A 17,113-nucleotide genomic window follows, 5' to 3' on the forward strand; every position below is an offset into this window, starting at 1 on the left:
GAAAGTTGACTCACGATACTCAGATGACTGGTGAAATATCCCTTATCCCTGGATGTGCAGTCATTATTCAGTAACATTCGACTGTTGGATGGCATGATTGACCAATCAGAATCAAGTATAATTTGAAAAGAATTACATGAGATACTGCTATAGCATTTGACCAAAACAAGACTCACTGGGTTTTGGAACAGATCTGTTGTTTTTCTAAAAGAGACACTCTGAATGGAAGGAATTGGAACATAGCTTTTCTTAAAATAAAGGGGAGTAGCAAATGAACAGTGAAAGAAGGGAAATATGAGAAATGGAGATAGGTAGAGTGAGTAGGTATGTATGTGTGTGAGAGAGAGAGAGAGAGAGAGAGCGAGAGAGAGAATGTCCTCAGGCATTGAATAATTTAACGGAGCAAAGGGAAGAAGAAACAAAGAGCAACCGTAAAACATTGTCAGTTTGACCCAGTGCAATGACAACACCAAAAATATCACAGACTGCTTCTCTCACTCTTTTTTGTTATGTATCTGTATGAAATACATCAGTAGCAACCATGTCCATCTCTGAGATTCTTCCTCTCCTCTGAAGAATGACAGAATAGATGACAAGTCAGTTGGATTCAGCTACACATCCACTCATCCTCACTGTTTTCTTCTCAACTGTGCTCTTCTATCTTCTCCTGTATTAATTCATCTTTTCAACCTTTAGTTTCTCCAACTACTTTTTGCATTTCTCTACTCTTTTCTGGAGAAAAAAAGGCTTGTTTAGTCTCGTCTCGTTTGGCCACTTTGAATACTACATTTAATTTCAAATAAACCAGAGTATGCAGAGGTTTGAGTCAACAACAGTGATACAACATACACTGTTCAGAAGATCTGAGAGGGTGAGATGGGAAATTAATTCATTACTGTCATTGGACTTGCCAGCGTTTGCAAGATTTGTGGCACTGAATCTTTGAAAGGCATTCAGAGATTTGTTTGAGACATTTAGAAGCTAGTAAACTAGAAATGAAGAACAGCATAAGCCAATTTATTGTAAGTGTTATGTTCATGAAATTATTTAAACGTGTTACATCTGGAAGTAGACTGAAAATAGATAGCAACTTTGCTCGCCTACATTTTTGCCTGTGTTGTTTCCGGAAGTATTTTTCCCATTCATATTCTCCACAGGGATTGCATACAATACTTCATAAAAGAGTTCTAAGCCATGAAGCAAATTGACCAGCTCTGAGCTGAATCACAACAATAAAAACTTTTATTTGAAGGAGAAATGTACTTGAAAATCAGACATAGAAACAGGTACAAAGGACTGTGCACTTAACATCTTTAATGAGGGAATGAACTACAATCCCATGAAGCACTGTGAATGACGTAATTGAATGCAATGAAAAACTCAATGTTGCGTATAAGTATACAACCAATGTAATACTTGTACATTACAAAATATTCAGGTATATAAAAATTTATAAGTCGCTTGAGTAAGGAGACCCATCATGGAAGTGGGTGGTCCCTAAAAGCATTTTTGACCTGTTTTGTTTGCAGTGATTTTCTGATTGATGGATTTCTCCCCTCAGGATTCATGGGTAGTGAAGTTCTTCACAAGGAATACTGCTATTAAACACATTATTTATTTATTATTATTTTTATGAACTTGGCTTCAGCAGAAGCACATACCATCAATTAACAAACTCTTTGTTTGCATGATTAAGCAGATACACCTGTAATGCTTCTATTAATTGTATTTCCTGTAGTTAAACATCCAATGATTTATGTTCATGTTCAAATGTATTTTAACAAGCACACAGACTAGCAAATAAAGATAAACAAGCAAAGAACAAACAAGTAAAAAAATACAAATCAACAAATTGACAGCCCCTCTCTCTCTCTGGGTGTATATTAATGGTTTGTCCCTTGTTTGTAAATGTGCCATGTTGTGTGAGTGGCTGCAGGCTGTCTATTATAGCTCTCCTGAGGGGCTCGGCTCCATATGGCCACGCATATGGCACTCAGCACCATCAATTAATGCTGCTACAATTCCGATTTTCAACCAGCGCTGTCTGTCTTCCGCCAGTCGTTTCCCCCCTTCACTTCATCTCTCAGGGTTTGCCGTGTTTCTCTTTCGACCACCTGGGAATTGAGTGTCAAGTTGATAGTCTCGAATCAGATACACGCAAAGTTGTCTCATGTACCCGGTGGAGACATGTCTCCTGACAGGTGAAGCTGATTGTAGGTTGGTTTCTGATTTGACAAGATGTCATTGCTGGAAAATGTCTTTGATTTGAGCTGTGCAAGGTTGTGTTGTAAAGCTTGGGATGCATTCTGGTTGCAATTACTTTATAACATGCTATGACTTTATTTTTCTTTGTACTACATGCACATGCAATAGCGATATTTGACTGTATATTTACACCTAGTGGCGTGGATGCAGCGTAATGCAAAAGAAAACATTTTCATTTTTTTGCTAATGACAATGTAAAAATAAAATTAAAATGCAGGTGTATTTGTCACTAAAGATTATTTTTACTCCACAACAGAAAATCTCCAGTAATAGGGAAGTTATTGACAAAAAGAGTAGCATTGACTGGTCATGTGATCTCAACATTGCCGCCACCGTAAGGGGAGACCATCCTTAAAAGGGAGAGTTCACGCATACTGGTACTGGAATTGGAATCGGGTTTGATACTGCGCTCAAGTACTTGAGCTTGTGTTGGTCAGAATGCAAAGTTGTAGAAAACTGATACATCTGATGTTCGAATGTCATTACGTAAAGATTTAGCGCAACAAATTAAAATCATGTTTTGTCCTAGTTTGATTATTCAACCGCATAGACTGCGATTCAATCAGATAAATATATTGTTTGCATGTGTTGCGCGTTTCAAATGTGAGCGCTTGTGAATGTGTAGAGCAGGTGTTGTGCTGATGACGACTGCTCATACCTTTATGAGCTCCCCTTACAAAAATCGAGAGTTCTGGCATTATTATTTCATTATTTTCGCATGCAAATGAGCTTTGCGGCAAACACTTTATTGTCGCCAAAGGTTTGATGCATGGTCACCACTGCTGGTGAAGAGATGCAAACTCCTGTCAAACGTTTGCAGTGAATCGCAAGCTCATTTGAATGTGAAAATGGTGAGTGGTGGTGGAGTAGTAGGCTAAAGCACATAACTGTTATTCAGAAGGTCACTGGTTCGATCCCCACAGCCACCACCATTGTGTCCTTGAGCAAGGTACTTAACTCCAGGTTGCTCCGAGGGGATTGTCCCTGTATCATATTCGATTCAAGTTTTAATGAATCAGTTTATTTAGACATGATTTTGGTGACAAAATAAATTCAGAGAGAGAGAGAGAGAGAGAGAGAGAGAGAGAGAAAAACAGGTATCGGTATCAGAGAGTACAGAAAAAGAAGTATCAGTAGTCATTCTCGTTCTCAAAAAAATGGTTGCCACCGTTTATATTTATTTTTAGAGTGGAAAACAATTATTCAACTGGCTTTTCATCATACAAATTGAACGTATGCCTTCAGAAGACTTTGAATATGACGCATTGACTACTGTTATGACACATTTTGGTTCTTAATTAAGCTACAAGTCGAGTTGATTAGTGAGTCACTACGTACTGCCAATTTATTGATTTCAGCCAACAGGACTGAAAGACATTATTAATAAATAATCTTCTCTTGTGTTCTGCAGAACCATACAGGTTTGGAATTACTTGGGTAAGCTTATCCTTTCAGTACAATAAAACAAGATACCAAAAGAGTCTTCATCTCATGTGAGTGTATTGTACATCATTTAAAAAATATTTCAAAGGTATCTATCATTTCCTTTGGTGTAAAACTTGAAGTGAACAATTATTTTAAATTTAAATAAATTACTTCAAGTGCAGTAGCTGCCTTTTGAAACACTACGAGAGGAAATGGATGACAGTATTACAGAAGAAGAAAAAAACCCTGATATTTGATATTTAAATATATAGGATGTTGATTGAATTGTTAGTAGGGCAGCAAAAACGCTGCCTAATTATCAGCACCTAATAGCAGAAGTCACATTCTAATAACCTATTGAAAATGAAGTTTGTTTACTCAAACCTGGAACAATTAACGAGTTCATTTGAACAGCATAGGTTCATAGTATAAGCTCCAAACAGTGTCATTTGAGACACAAACACAGTGGCAGATCTAAAAATGCATTCGACAGGTATAGTCATTCCAAAGATCAAATTATAATTCTCTAGCAGGACTCCAGTTCTTCAGATTTGAATTATTGCTGTTTTCCAAAATGCTCCCAATGGATGCTGAAGGTGATGTCAAACCCAGAGAGAACGCTTATGTTTCAACAGCGAATTTTCCAGATATTTCCTTTTACTTAAAAGGTCTTGTTTTTCTAGTCATTTCTATCAGGAAAAATCTCAATGCTCCACCATACAATGACATTCTCATCTGTGCGCTTTCATTTTTGTTGCAGCAGTTTGGGCAAGAACCTTTTCTGTTCCAGCAGGACAATGCCCCTCTGTACAAAGGGAGGTCCAAATAGAAATGGTTTACTTAGTCTGGTGTCCACAAAGTCTATACTTAAAACCCATGGAACACATTGGGATGAATCTGAACACCGACTGCTAGCCAGGCACACATTATATCAGCAATGGGATTAATGCTTCAGGTCTGGGCTTTGTGCGGGCCAGTCCAGTTATTACACTACATGCAATAAAATATTTCTTTTTGAACCTCACTGTGTCATTTTAGAATAGATATGGCCCTTCCCAAAACTACTGAAATTACATTTTCTGGTATTAATGGTCTAGTATTAACATTCATTTTTACTGGAATTACTGGAACAGCCAAACCTCATAAACAGAGGAAGGTGTCCACATACTTTTGGCTACATAAGCACATACAAACATCGCTAACACACATACTGTAACTATGCTTTGTGTCCACATGTAAAAGTAAATGTAAATGACCAAGAAAGTTATTATTTGAAATAATTTTTTTTATGTATATTCCATAGTATGCCCAGGGGACCCAAGACATCACTACATCAACGCATCACTCTCTACTTGATCGCCTTCAAATAGATTTTGCATGCCTGCCAGGACTGTTCCTCCCCATTTTTGGTCTATTTCACAAATCTGTCTCAAAGTCTAAGCCCGGCTTGATTGATTGAGTCAAGCTGTTAGTTACCATGTGAACCTAGACTGTTGCCTGGGAGACCATCACAAAGTGCTTCCTGGGATTTTCAAGATCACTAGTTGGAGTAGGTGTTGGGGGTGGGTGTCTTTCACAAAATTAAAAGAGAATACCCCCATTCAATCTTGTTTTCTTCATTGGTCATGCTTTGAAACCACAGAATAGCCCGAAACAAATTTGTCCCCTTTTTCTTCAAGGGTTGCACTCCTTGTTGTGGTGCTTCAACAACTAGATTTCCATCAATGCGAAAAAAAACAAAAAAAAAAAAACAAGGGATTGCAGAACAAATATTCTGAATTAAATCACTCAGTGTCCTAAAGCTTTTTTATTTTTTGGCACCACATCTCACCAAGAACATCAAACCAAAATTCTTCTAGAACATATGACCCAAGTACTCAAGTCGTCCTCAGTCAGGGGGACATTGCACTACATTATAGATAAATAAAAAATAAACCTGGGATCTGATCTGATGCAAGACTGCATGAATCCAATATGGTGATGCCAACCATTTGCTGCTACTAAGCAATGAATGGATATATTTGGAGCTAACGAGGTCACAGAAATTGATCTATTTTGTGCACAAAGCAATCTTTAGTATTTCCAATAAAACATGGGCCCAGAATAATAAGCTTCTTATACAATGAACTGAGAATAGTCCAGCTCAAAACGTCCAATTGTAACATTGAATTAATATAAAAGAAACCAGAGTAATACCCATTTTTAATTCTCAATACATTTTTGATCTTTTGTACTATAGGTTACCAGGGTTTGGTGCAAGGGTATGTAGCCATTTATTTTTGTATATGTTTAGTTTATATTGCTTGATTTATGTTGTTTTGAATGAAAAAATCCTATCTAGGAACCTGAGATGCAAATTAGCATGTGCTATAGTCTATGTACAATGCATCTTTTTAAGTTTTTATTCTAAAATCATGTTTTTGTACTGTCCCTGTACAAACAAACCAATAAATAAACATCTCAGAAGCTATAAAAGTAGACTATACTTTGCTCTGAAATCAACAGCAAAATCACATTAAAGGAAAATTATGAGTTCAATACAATTTCAGCTCAATCAACAGCATTTGTGGCATAATGCTTATTACCACAAAACAATTGTTTCAGCTCGACCCTCCTTTTCTTTAAAAAACCAAAATGGAGGTTACAGTGAGGCACTTACAATGGAAGTGATTTGGGACAATCTTTCGAGGGTTTAAAGGCACTTAAATGAATTCTTCTGTTAAAACTCATGTTTTATTTGAGCTGTAAAGTTGTTTAAATGGAAAATTTTATGGTCATTTTAGGGTTTAGGGTTTGTTGACATCGTCGTGGCAACAAAGTTGTAAAATTGGCTATAACTTTACACAGAAAAGGTATGTGATTTTATATATTCCTTTTTAAATTGTAATATACCTTTAATAATATGAAAGCAGGCAGTAAACACAATTTAATTGAAAAGAGCTGTACATTTTCTATCATGTTTGTGTACATTTTCTATCAATCATGGAAGCAGTAATTCATCAAATGAGCAAATGATGGAGGAGCAGACTGATTTCACAATGAAATCAGAAAGAGTATGTTGACTTTTCTTTAGCTAAACTTTGTCTGTGCTCACTGAAATTTGTAACACTGCCCCCAGTGGCCAAAGCAGGAAGTGTTGTTGGGATATAGGCATGTGTGAGCTCCATTTTTCGGGTGAAATATCCAACCAAGGGGCACCTAAAGTGAGATGTAAAGCGAGTTGTTTTCAGGTGTAAAGGGTGTAATACAGTTAAGAGGAATGCATATTTTATAAACTGTACTCCCAAACCTAAACCTAACCATATGTGGTAAAAATATATTGTTAAGGGAGGAAATGCAACCTCCGAATCAGGCTCATCACTGATAATGTGAAAACGATTATTTACTGGTTTCAATGTGGGATGTGAACCACAAGGGAAAGTAAATTCGCTGGAAAAATGTTTGATAGGAAATTGCGCTTGTCAGTGAGTCAGAATAATGTGGCCGATCCAAGGGTACTGGAACTTTCGGAAAAAACATGCCAACTTCCCGTGTGATCATGCTGGAAGGAGAGTCTGCGGCTGCCGTGTATGCTTTCAAAATGGCCTATGTTCTAGTGGTCAAAAGCATATACTTTGAAAGGCTGAGCGCTTTGAAACGTTGAAAATGGCCGTTAAACAACCCAACTTGTTCCAATAACTACTTTAGTATTGTCATGCCAGTTAAAAAGATGTGAGCCAACATAAACAAATCTAACAGATATGGCCTAGAATGCTTTTAATACTAGCAACAAGAAGATTCCATAACACTTGACACCAAAATAAACAACTATTAAACTAGCATTTCATGTTTCTGCAGCATTAGTTTGTGCACTTTTCTCCAAACCAGAAAACCTCCTCTAGCAATAGTCAGCTAATTATATCTGCTTGTCTCTGCTGCCAATTGAGCTTAACATTGGGTGCTGACAAGCTAATACATTCATCTCTCCTTTCTCTTCCTCTTCAGGAGAGGGATTTAGCCCTATGTTCCACAACCTAGTGGGCTATTAAATTGAGTGTTCACAGGGCAGGTAGTCAAATGAGACTTGGCATTTTTAGAGTGTTAACCTTGAGAGCGGAGTGATACCAAAACAACTCTTTTACACAGAAAGAAAGAGTGGTAATTTGTGGAGATTGGGTCAGTTTCATTTCAAAGAGATACAATGGAATTCAGTGACATGCACAAACCTTAGCAAGGACAGGGGTGGAAGGAAGAAAAAGGGCACTGATTTATTTATTTTGAATGTGTTGTTATTATATATACTTAACTAATTTCTTTGCTTTATGAGCGTTTTTCTTGTATTATATACTGTACATAATTGTTCCCCTCTTTATCACAAGTAATAGCCTGTTCTGTTATATTTCAACAAAAAGCGCCATAATCTTACACTTGTTAATTTAATTATAAATGTTTATACATGGTCTGTGATAATCTCATGCTTATGACACATGTCATAGTAAAACCATGGTATTTTTTTAAAGGGTAACTAAACACCTGCTCAGAGTCTGACTCCACCCACTAGAAATATTTGAAAATGCTGGAAAAGTGGGCAGACCCCGGCAGGGATAGAGGGAACGAACCGAGTGCGGGGCTGAGCGGGGGGGGGGCACCTGAGACTCGTAGTGACGGATTAATTGACAGCTGCTGTCAGACTCTATGTTATTATTATTCCTCACACGGTCGCAAGATGACATGTACATGAATCTGGCGTGGTGAGCTGGAACCTGCTTACGTCAGCTGTCACCGCTTACGTCACAAAGTACCGCAACAGCCAATAGGAAAATTCAACTGCAGTAGCCACCGTTCAACCTGAAGAGGGCAGCACTCAGACGTTTTTACACCATATATTGTAGAATTAAAACACTTTATACACAAATGTCAAAAAAATTACTTGAATCAATGACCAGTACTAATAAAGCCCCATGCTTACAGATCATTAACTAAAAAAAGTTGGTTTAGGGTTTAGTTACCCTTTAAGTAACTTGACGGTATCATCAATTAATATAATAATCATTAAATACCATGGTATCACCCTGGTAAAGGAACAGTGCCTTTTTTTTGTTATAGGGCTCAAATGTTTTTCTTGTCTCATCACTCTTTTCACTTTCTCTCATCTCTGCTCCCTCACTTCATCCAGTTATCATAACTGACACTTCTTAAATTACTTTCTCATTATTTCTTTTAATATTCATATAATGTTATTGTACTGTATTCTGTCATTAATATTTCTAAATATACAGGACATGGGGCCTGGGTAGCTCAGCGAGTATTGACGCTGACTATCCCCCCTGGAGTCGCGAGTTTGAATCCAGGGCGTGCTGAGTGACTCCACCCAGGTCTCGTAAGCAACCAAATTGGCCCGGCTGCTAAAGAGAGAAGAGTCACATGGGGTTACCTCCTCGTGGTTGTAATTAGGGGTTCTCGCTCTCAATGGGGCGCTTGGTAAGTTGTGAGTGGATTGCGGAGAGTAGTGTGAGCCTCCACATGCTGTGAATCTCCGCGGTGTCGTGCACAGCGAGCCACGTGATAAGATGCATGGATTGACTGTCTCAAAAGCGGAAGCAACTGAAACTTGTCCTCCGCCACCCGGATTGAGTAACCACCCCACCATGAGGACCTACTAAGTAGTGGGAATTGGGCATTCCAAATTGGGAGAAAAGGAGATAAATAAATAAATATACAGGACCAATAATATGGTAGAACAATGGTACAATGATGGTGTCATGATGGTTATCACGGTGGACTACATGTCTAAAAAATGATAATACAATGGTATTATTCTGAAAGTGATTAGTCTAATGGTTTATCAGTTTCAACAAAAAACAAACTGACTTTGGGTGCTCCATCAGTTAATGGCAGTATTCTATAAAAGACTAATTTAATTTCTATCACTGAAAACGACGCGATCGCTCCCATTATAATGAATAAATCTGTCTATACTTCAGGTGCGTGATGTCAGAAATGCGGTAGCAATCGATTATTATTATTTTAATGAACTTACAACACAATGGAGTGGACTTTTTATCTGACCTGTTACTCGTTCTGAGGTAACAGCACTTCGATGCTCCTTGGCGAATTACAAACTGTATTTTTTGCTTCTTTGAAGGACACTGCTGCTGGAGGATATGCCACTCGAAAGCTCGTTCAAAACGAAAGTGAGAAAATGAATCTTTTCTCGAAAGGCCCTTCCACAAGACTGTTAGAGAAGGGTACATTCATACAGTAATGCCATGTTTCCTTCAGAGTACCCACTTCAAGGTCTCTGCAGTTTGGAGTGAGTATAGGGCATAGGGAGGATCACTTGCGATGTATCTGCCCCCGATCTGCTATTGCGTGAGCAATTTACAACGAAATCTCATTATGACACATTATTGATATTTGTTTTTCTCCCAATTCCCAATGCACTCTAAGTCCTCGTGGTAGCGTAGTGACTCGCCTCAATCTGGGTGGTGGAGGATGAATCTCAGATGCCTCCGCGTCTGAGAATGTCAACCCGCTCATTTTATCCCATGGCTTGTTGAGCGCATTACTGCGGAGACATAATATATGTGGAGGCTTCACGCCATCCACCGCGGCATGAAATACAACTAAAAATATTTATGTTTTAAGGGTATTTATTAAATACTTTGCATTTTAAAAGTGAAGAAAGCAATTTATCTGTGTTAAAATACTTTCTAACTTCTCAGCTTAACCTGTTAAGGAAAATCTCTTTTCAAACAATACATTTTTTTTTACAATTCTGCTAGTTGGATTAACAGTGAAGAGATTACTGACTTCAACTTTAAATGCAAATTCTGTCATTATTCACCCTCTTGGGGATGTGTGGGGGAAAAATGGTACGGAACAATATAGGGGTAAAAAAAATAATATTTTTCTGAATTTTGATTTTTGGTTAACTGTTCCTTTAAGATGCAACACGCTGTTATGGTGAATGGTACTGATGATAAACCACTGGCTTTCTACTCAGTTCTTAAAAAAAACACATCTAACCACAATAAATACAATCTCTTTTTCTCTTTAATATCACACACATTTTAATCAAATTGAATGAAAAATAACGTGGCACTTAAGAAATCTTGCAAAAATTAAACTCCCCAACCCACCTCTCACTCTCTCTCTCACAAGCAGACAAATATAACCCCTAATGCAACATTAATATTGCTGTGCTGAAATGTTCTCTTAGACAGGTTTAAAATGTGAGCTAGTGTGCTGGGACCAGCATCCCCCCCGGGCTCAACACTATCATCTGCGGCAAAATGACTTCGGTAATGAAGAAGTCAGACGCATAAATCCTCTACGGCCTCACCTCTCCTCTGCCACCTATTCTGCAGAACAGCTAGTAAAAATTCCCTTTAAAAAATTCATAGCGCAATTTTGCTCAAATCCCTCCCAGCAAGCACAATTATGGAACTTTCATCTCAATTGATTTATGTGTAGGGCTTGAAAGAGGAAAGAGAGAGAGAGAGAGAGAGAGAGAGAGAGAGAGACCTAGTACTAAATCGTTGTTTCTTACGAGGATGCATTCTGCATATTAAATCTTAGCTGCATCAAATGGTTTTTAATGATAACTTTCATATAAACGAATGGAACAATATTTAAATTAAAATGAATACATTCCATTACATAAGAATGATTTGTCATCTCTAAATTTGAAAAAAGTAAAACTCATGTACAATAACGCACTTGCGGAAGTCTATGTGGTTATTGCACATGACCACATAAATGATGAAATATGTCTGTTTAGTGCATGTTTACATAGAAAAACAATCAGAAAACGACACAGATGGACAGAAAAACATGTTGGTGAAACATGACAAATGGCCACTTAAACGGTATATGCGATAACAGGGCTGGACTAGTAATCAGGGAATTTTCCCGGTGGGCCAACGCACTTTGGGGCTGATCAGGGGCGGACTGGCCATCGGGAGAACCGAGCGGGTTGGTGGGTCGGCCGCAAAATGTGCTGAATGGCCGCCATATACAAAAATGAGCCGCTGCGTTATGCAGAACGGACCACAAAATGGTACCGCGATATGCAGAAAAGGACAGCGGCCGATTTCTCTTCCCAGTCTAGCCCTGTGCGTTAACATATACAGTATATGAGTTATAGACTACTGTGACAGAATCACTTACAAACCTTGTCTGTGTAACTATACAGTATTTATACAACTACATTAGATCTTTCATCTTATGTCATTAGTAACCCAATAACCTCAGTATCTTATGATATTTAACTGCATAACAAGTTCATCCATCTAGAAAAGTAGTCCAACTTCAAAATTACAATTTATACAACATGAAAATGCAAGAATGAAAAAAACTAGAATACAAGCTTCCCATTTTTGTAAAAAAATATACATTTTTAGAAAACTTCCATTGTAAGTGATTTACTGTAAACATGCTTTTCCTTTGTTTTGACAAACTGATGGACTATTTGAAATGATTTTCTGTGGCAATCGACAGCATAGCTCAGATGTCGGAGATAAGAGCATAAGTCGTATTTAACTGACTTTTTCAATGTTCTACATAGGCCTGCAATTCAAGGTCAAACGGTATCACAATGACTTAGCTTGTGATTGAAACGCATGAAAGTGAAAACTTTAATCTCCAACCAGCTCTGATAACAGACAACACTAATAAAAAGAAAGAGTGAATGAAAAGGAGAAAATTAAACGAGCTGGGATCAAGCCACTCATTTGACGTTGCATCGAAGCTTAGAGAAGCAATTCACATACATAAGAAGAAAAGCATGAATAAACAAATAAATAGATTTCAAATTCCCTGAAATTACCAAAGAGAGTTACGAGGGAATAAAGAGTCGATCCATCATCGACTGATGTACCACTGTTTCACGCTTCATTTAGTTCAAAATATTTCCTCTTCGGGAGAGAGATTTATCAAAAGGCAGACACATCAACAAAAGTACAAAACAAATTAAGTCAAACATTTTCTGTCAAATTCTACAACGAGAGCATCTGGATGAAGTGCATTTTAATTTGATTAAACTTCCTGTTATAATTAGTTCAGCTTTCCAGGCTGCAAAAACACTGTCGACTAGTGCGCTGAAAACTCAATCAAGCCACATTACGTTTTTATCAGATAAAAACGTAATTGATTTGAAAGCAGACATGATGTATATAACAGTGGGAGCATGGTGGAAAGCCTCTGTTGGGGGCCGCCTATGGGGATCTCATTAACTCCATTTCTAATTTGCTGAACATAAACGAGCTGACGTTGAGGGATCGAGAATCTACTGTGACAACGACTGAAGTGTTTATCTCCACTTTTTCAACACTAACCTGTACAGTATATGGTGGCATGAATATAGGCTCAATAACCTGCTGGAAAGACCAGCTTAGACCAGTTTGAATTTCCATGCTTGACCATTCTGGTTTATGCTGGTTAGGATGAGTTTGGTGCTATTTGGTGGGTTTTGGTGCATCAACTAAACCAAGCACTAAAAACACATTTTGGTGGCCAGCTATGATAGCATTTTTAAAGGGTTTTAAAGGCTAATTGTCTATTGACTTGTAAATTAAAGGGATAGTTCACCCAAAAATGAAAATACTCACGGCAAACTCACCATCATACCATCTCAGACGTGTATGACTTTCTTTCTTCTGCAAAACACAAGGTTTTTGAAAGAATATTTCAGCTCTGTTTTTCCTCACAATGCAAGTGAATAGTGACCAGAACTTTAAAGGCCCAAAAGACTCCAGTGGTTAAATCCATATCATCTGATGTGATATGATATGTGTGGGTGAGAAACAGAACAATATTTAAGTCCTTTTTTAACTGTAAATCTACACTTTCACTCCCACATTCTGATGTACACGTGGCTTTCACTTTCACATTCAGCCACCTACTGGTTGGGGCTGCACAAATTTGGAGATTGATAGCTAAAAAGGATTTAAATATGTATCTGTTTCTCACCCACACCTATCCTATCACTTCATAAGATATGGATTTAACCACTAGAGTCTGATGGATTACTTTCTGAGTTCTGGTCAGAGGTTGCGCTAGAAAAAAATCCTTATCCATCATTTTGACGGGCTGTGTTGTAAAATTTCCATCATGGTCTATTTTTACCCGTCAGAGTCTACAACATTCAGAGGCACAGAATCCATTATAATGGCTTCAATTATATATGTTTTGTTTTATCTGTCAATCAGCCACCACGCTAAAACAAGATTTTTATATGCGGCATTAAAAGGAACTAAACGTTCTAATGGAAAATTTGAAAATGCACATACATGCATACATACATACATACACAGATAAAATGTCACATATGAGAACCACACACATCTATAAGGCTCTGATGCAGGTACTTGACAAAAATAACTGACAAGTTTGCTCTAAATGTCATGTTTGTGATTAGATAAAAAATTCTAATTAGCAGAAACATCATTCGTTGCTCTTTATTATAATAAAATAAAACACTAATCATGCAGTAACACACTAACGTAATGATTGATGTATGCAGCTATTAGTTCAGAGTCGCTGTTCTCAAAATCCGAACACAGTTGGTCAAAAGAGACGCACATTGCAGGTGTTAATGGTGATGACCCTCTAAATGCATATCTTAATACCAGGCAATACAAGGGGCGCACACACAGTGGGAGTGTACGTGAAAGAGTTAATGAAGTCAAAACTAGGCTAAAACTATCTTCTTTTTTATCTGTCGGAATTATCCGTCAATGTTTAAAAAATTCGGTAAATGACAGAGAATTTTCGATTAACGCAACCCCTGGTTCTGGTCACCATTCACTTGCATTGTATGGACCAGCAGAGCTGAGATATTCTTCCGAAAATCTTAATTTTGGGTTCTGCTGAAGAAAGAAATTCTTACACATCTGGGATGACATGAGGGTGAGTAAATGATGAGAGAATTTTAATTTTTGGGTGAACTATCCCTTTAAGCAATTCTACCCCCTACCCTAAACCTAAACTTAACTGACAGTATAATAAAAAGCAAACGAGTGAAACATTACAATCTATCACCTTACAAGTCATGCAATATAGTAAGTGTTCTACTGAGGTCAAAAGATGGCACTGTGGGAGGAACAGGGCAGAAAGTAAGTGTTTATTTACTGATAATCTGCAGATTTTCTACAAGACAAGGTAGCAAAATCCAGACTATGGATTGATGGTTATTGAGCTACGGTGCTCATTTAATAAATGCAACCTGGTTTGAACCTTGATTGCAACATTTCCTAATTCTGTCCCGGCCTTTTCTGTCCATCATTTTCTTTCCTTTTTATACTTTTCTATCCATAAAAGTGGCAAAAAGGCCCCCAAAAATTAACCATTTTAAGACTCCCACTTTAAAAACCACCACTCTTTTAATCCAGAAGACAATATCAGAACTGCACTGCAACGAGACTTCTTTGTCTCTCCGGTGGGAACACCGATCTGATCCTGACCGCACAGCCCTACAGCCACTGAGTCGTTACTAACGGAGACCTGTCGCTAATGGCTAACGAAGCCTTTGCGGAGGAGATAAAGACATAGTGAGTCAGGGGAGGAGAGCAGCCAGCACAAGCCCGCAGGGATTTGCTCATCACTCTCTCTGCCTCATGATGTTTGCAGTCCCCTTTGCCTGGTAGGAGCTCCCAGTTTGATCTCAGACACTGAAGCAGTCCTGTGAAACGAGGACTCAATTAAAGCAAAATGAGGGCAGAGGGGGAGTAGCTATCTGGAAAAAATCCCCCCAGAGCTGTGGCCTGAATACAGCGAACGAGTAATGTGATCCATTACGTACAGCTAAGAGCACACAGTGCTAATGCATTTTGAATAGCTGACAAGAAATCGTGATGAACAATGCAAAAGTATTTTCATACTAAAGCAGAGAAAAAACCTTTGAACAAATGAGATTTCATATTGTAATCTGTCTGAGTAAAGGATGGGGTTGTAATAGCAAGAAAATGTGTTGAATGGTATATCGTATTTAACGTAAAACTAAATGTTTACTTGTGAAAACACATGGGGCAAATATGGCTTTACTTAAAGCTGAAGTGTGTACTTTTTGTGGTGTTATAATTCTTCTATCCAAGCTCAATATGCATAGACAAATTTAAGTAAGCAATCTGTAGGCTAATTGTTTTGAAAACTGTAAACAATCTGTCTCTGTTAGTTTGAGTGACCGTTCAGCCCAACATAACAATACTGACTCAACCAATGGCACAAGCTGGGTGCGGGACTTTCTGTTTGAATAATAGAAGACAATAGGGATTTTCATTCGGTCAGTAAGTTTCTTAAATATATCAGATATTTTGACATGGCAACCTTAGTTCAGGTTGTCAAGATCACAAATGAAAATATTACACATCATTTATATTGACATCCAAGATGTGTATGACTTTCTTTCTTCTGAAAAACACAAATTAATTTTTTTAGAAGAATATCTCAGTTCTGTTGGTCCTAACAATGCAAGTGAATGGTGACCAAAACTCAATAAGTCCAAAAATGACAAAGTAGGCATAAAATTAATCCATATGACTTGACAGTTGTTAAATCCATATCTCCTGAAGCAATATGATGATGGTGAGGGTGAGAAACAATATTGAAGTCCTTTTTTATCAATATCCAACTTTGATCAGCCCCAACCAGTAGGTGGCTGAAAAAGTAAGCGAATGTCACTTCCACACCAGAATGTGGAAGTGAAAGATGAATTACCAGATCAATATTACCTAAATATTGATCTGTTTCTCACCAACCACATCACTTCAGAAGATTTAACCACTGTAGTTGTATGGATTACTTTTATACTTTTGGGCCTACAAAGTTCTGGTCACAATTAATTTGCATTGTGAGGACCAACAAAGGTTAAATATTCTTTCAAAAATCTTTGTGTTTTTCAGAAGAAATAAATCTGTGATGGCATAAGGGTGAATAAATGTTGAGAATTGTAATTTTTGGGTGAACTGTCCCTTTAAGAAAACTTAATGATATACTATGATTCATTATATTGAATCCTTTTTAAGGATTAAAATGCGGGGTGGTTGTGGCTCAGGTGGTAGAGTGGGCTGGCCACCAATCGCAGGGTTGGCAATTCGATTCCTGGCCCATATGACTCCACATGCCGAAGTGTCCTTGGGCAAGACACTGAACACCAAGTTGCTCCCAATGGCAGGCTAGCACCTTGCATGACAGTTCTGCCGTCATTGGTTCTGCCATCATTGGTATGTGAATGTGTGAATGAGTCACAGTGTAAAGCGCTTTGAAAACCGCTAAGGTTAAAAATGCGCTATATAAGTTTTGTGACTATACACATTTTAAACCTTTTTTAAACTAAATTCACCTTTTTACTAAACTCTTTTTGGAAAACAAATATTGACATGCCACAATTACTAAATGTATAAACCTTCCTTAATGGGTTCATAAACATAACAAACTAGGTGTA

The 17,113-nt window shown here is 37.7% G+C and overlaps 1 protein-coding gene across 3 annotated transcripts in view; it reads right to left on the bottom strand.

The window, feature by feature from the left end:
• The window catches only part of fbrsl1 (fibrosin-like 1), a 268,766-nt gene that overhangs the window by 165,622 nt on the left and 86,031 nt on the right, over nt 1-17,113 (bottom strand). The gene's annotated exons all lie outside the window — the stretch shown is intronic.

The sequence above is a fragment of the Xyrauchen texanus genome, chromosome 4 (assembly GCF_025860055.1).
Source record: "Xyrauchen texanus isolate HMW12.3.18 chromosome 4, RBS_HiC_50CHRs, whole genome shotgun sequence".
Classification (NCBI taxonomy): domain Eukaryota; kingdom Metazoa; phylum Chordata; class Actinopteri; order Cypriniformes; family Catostomidae; genus Xyrauchen; species Xyrauchen texanus.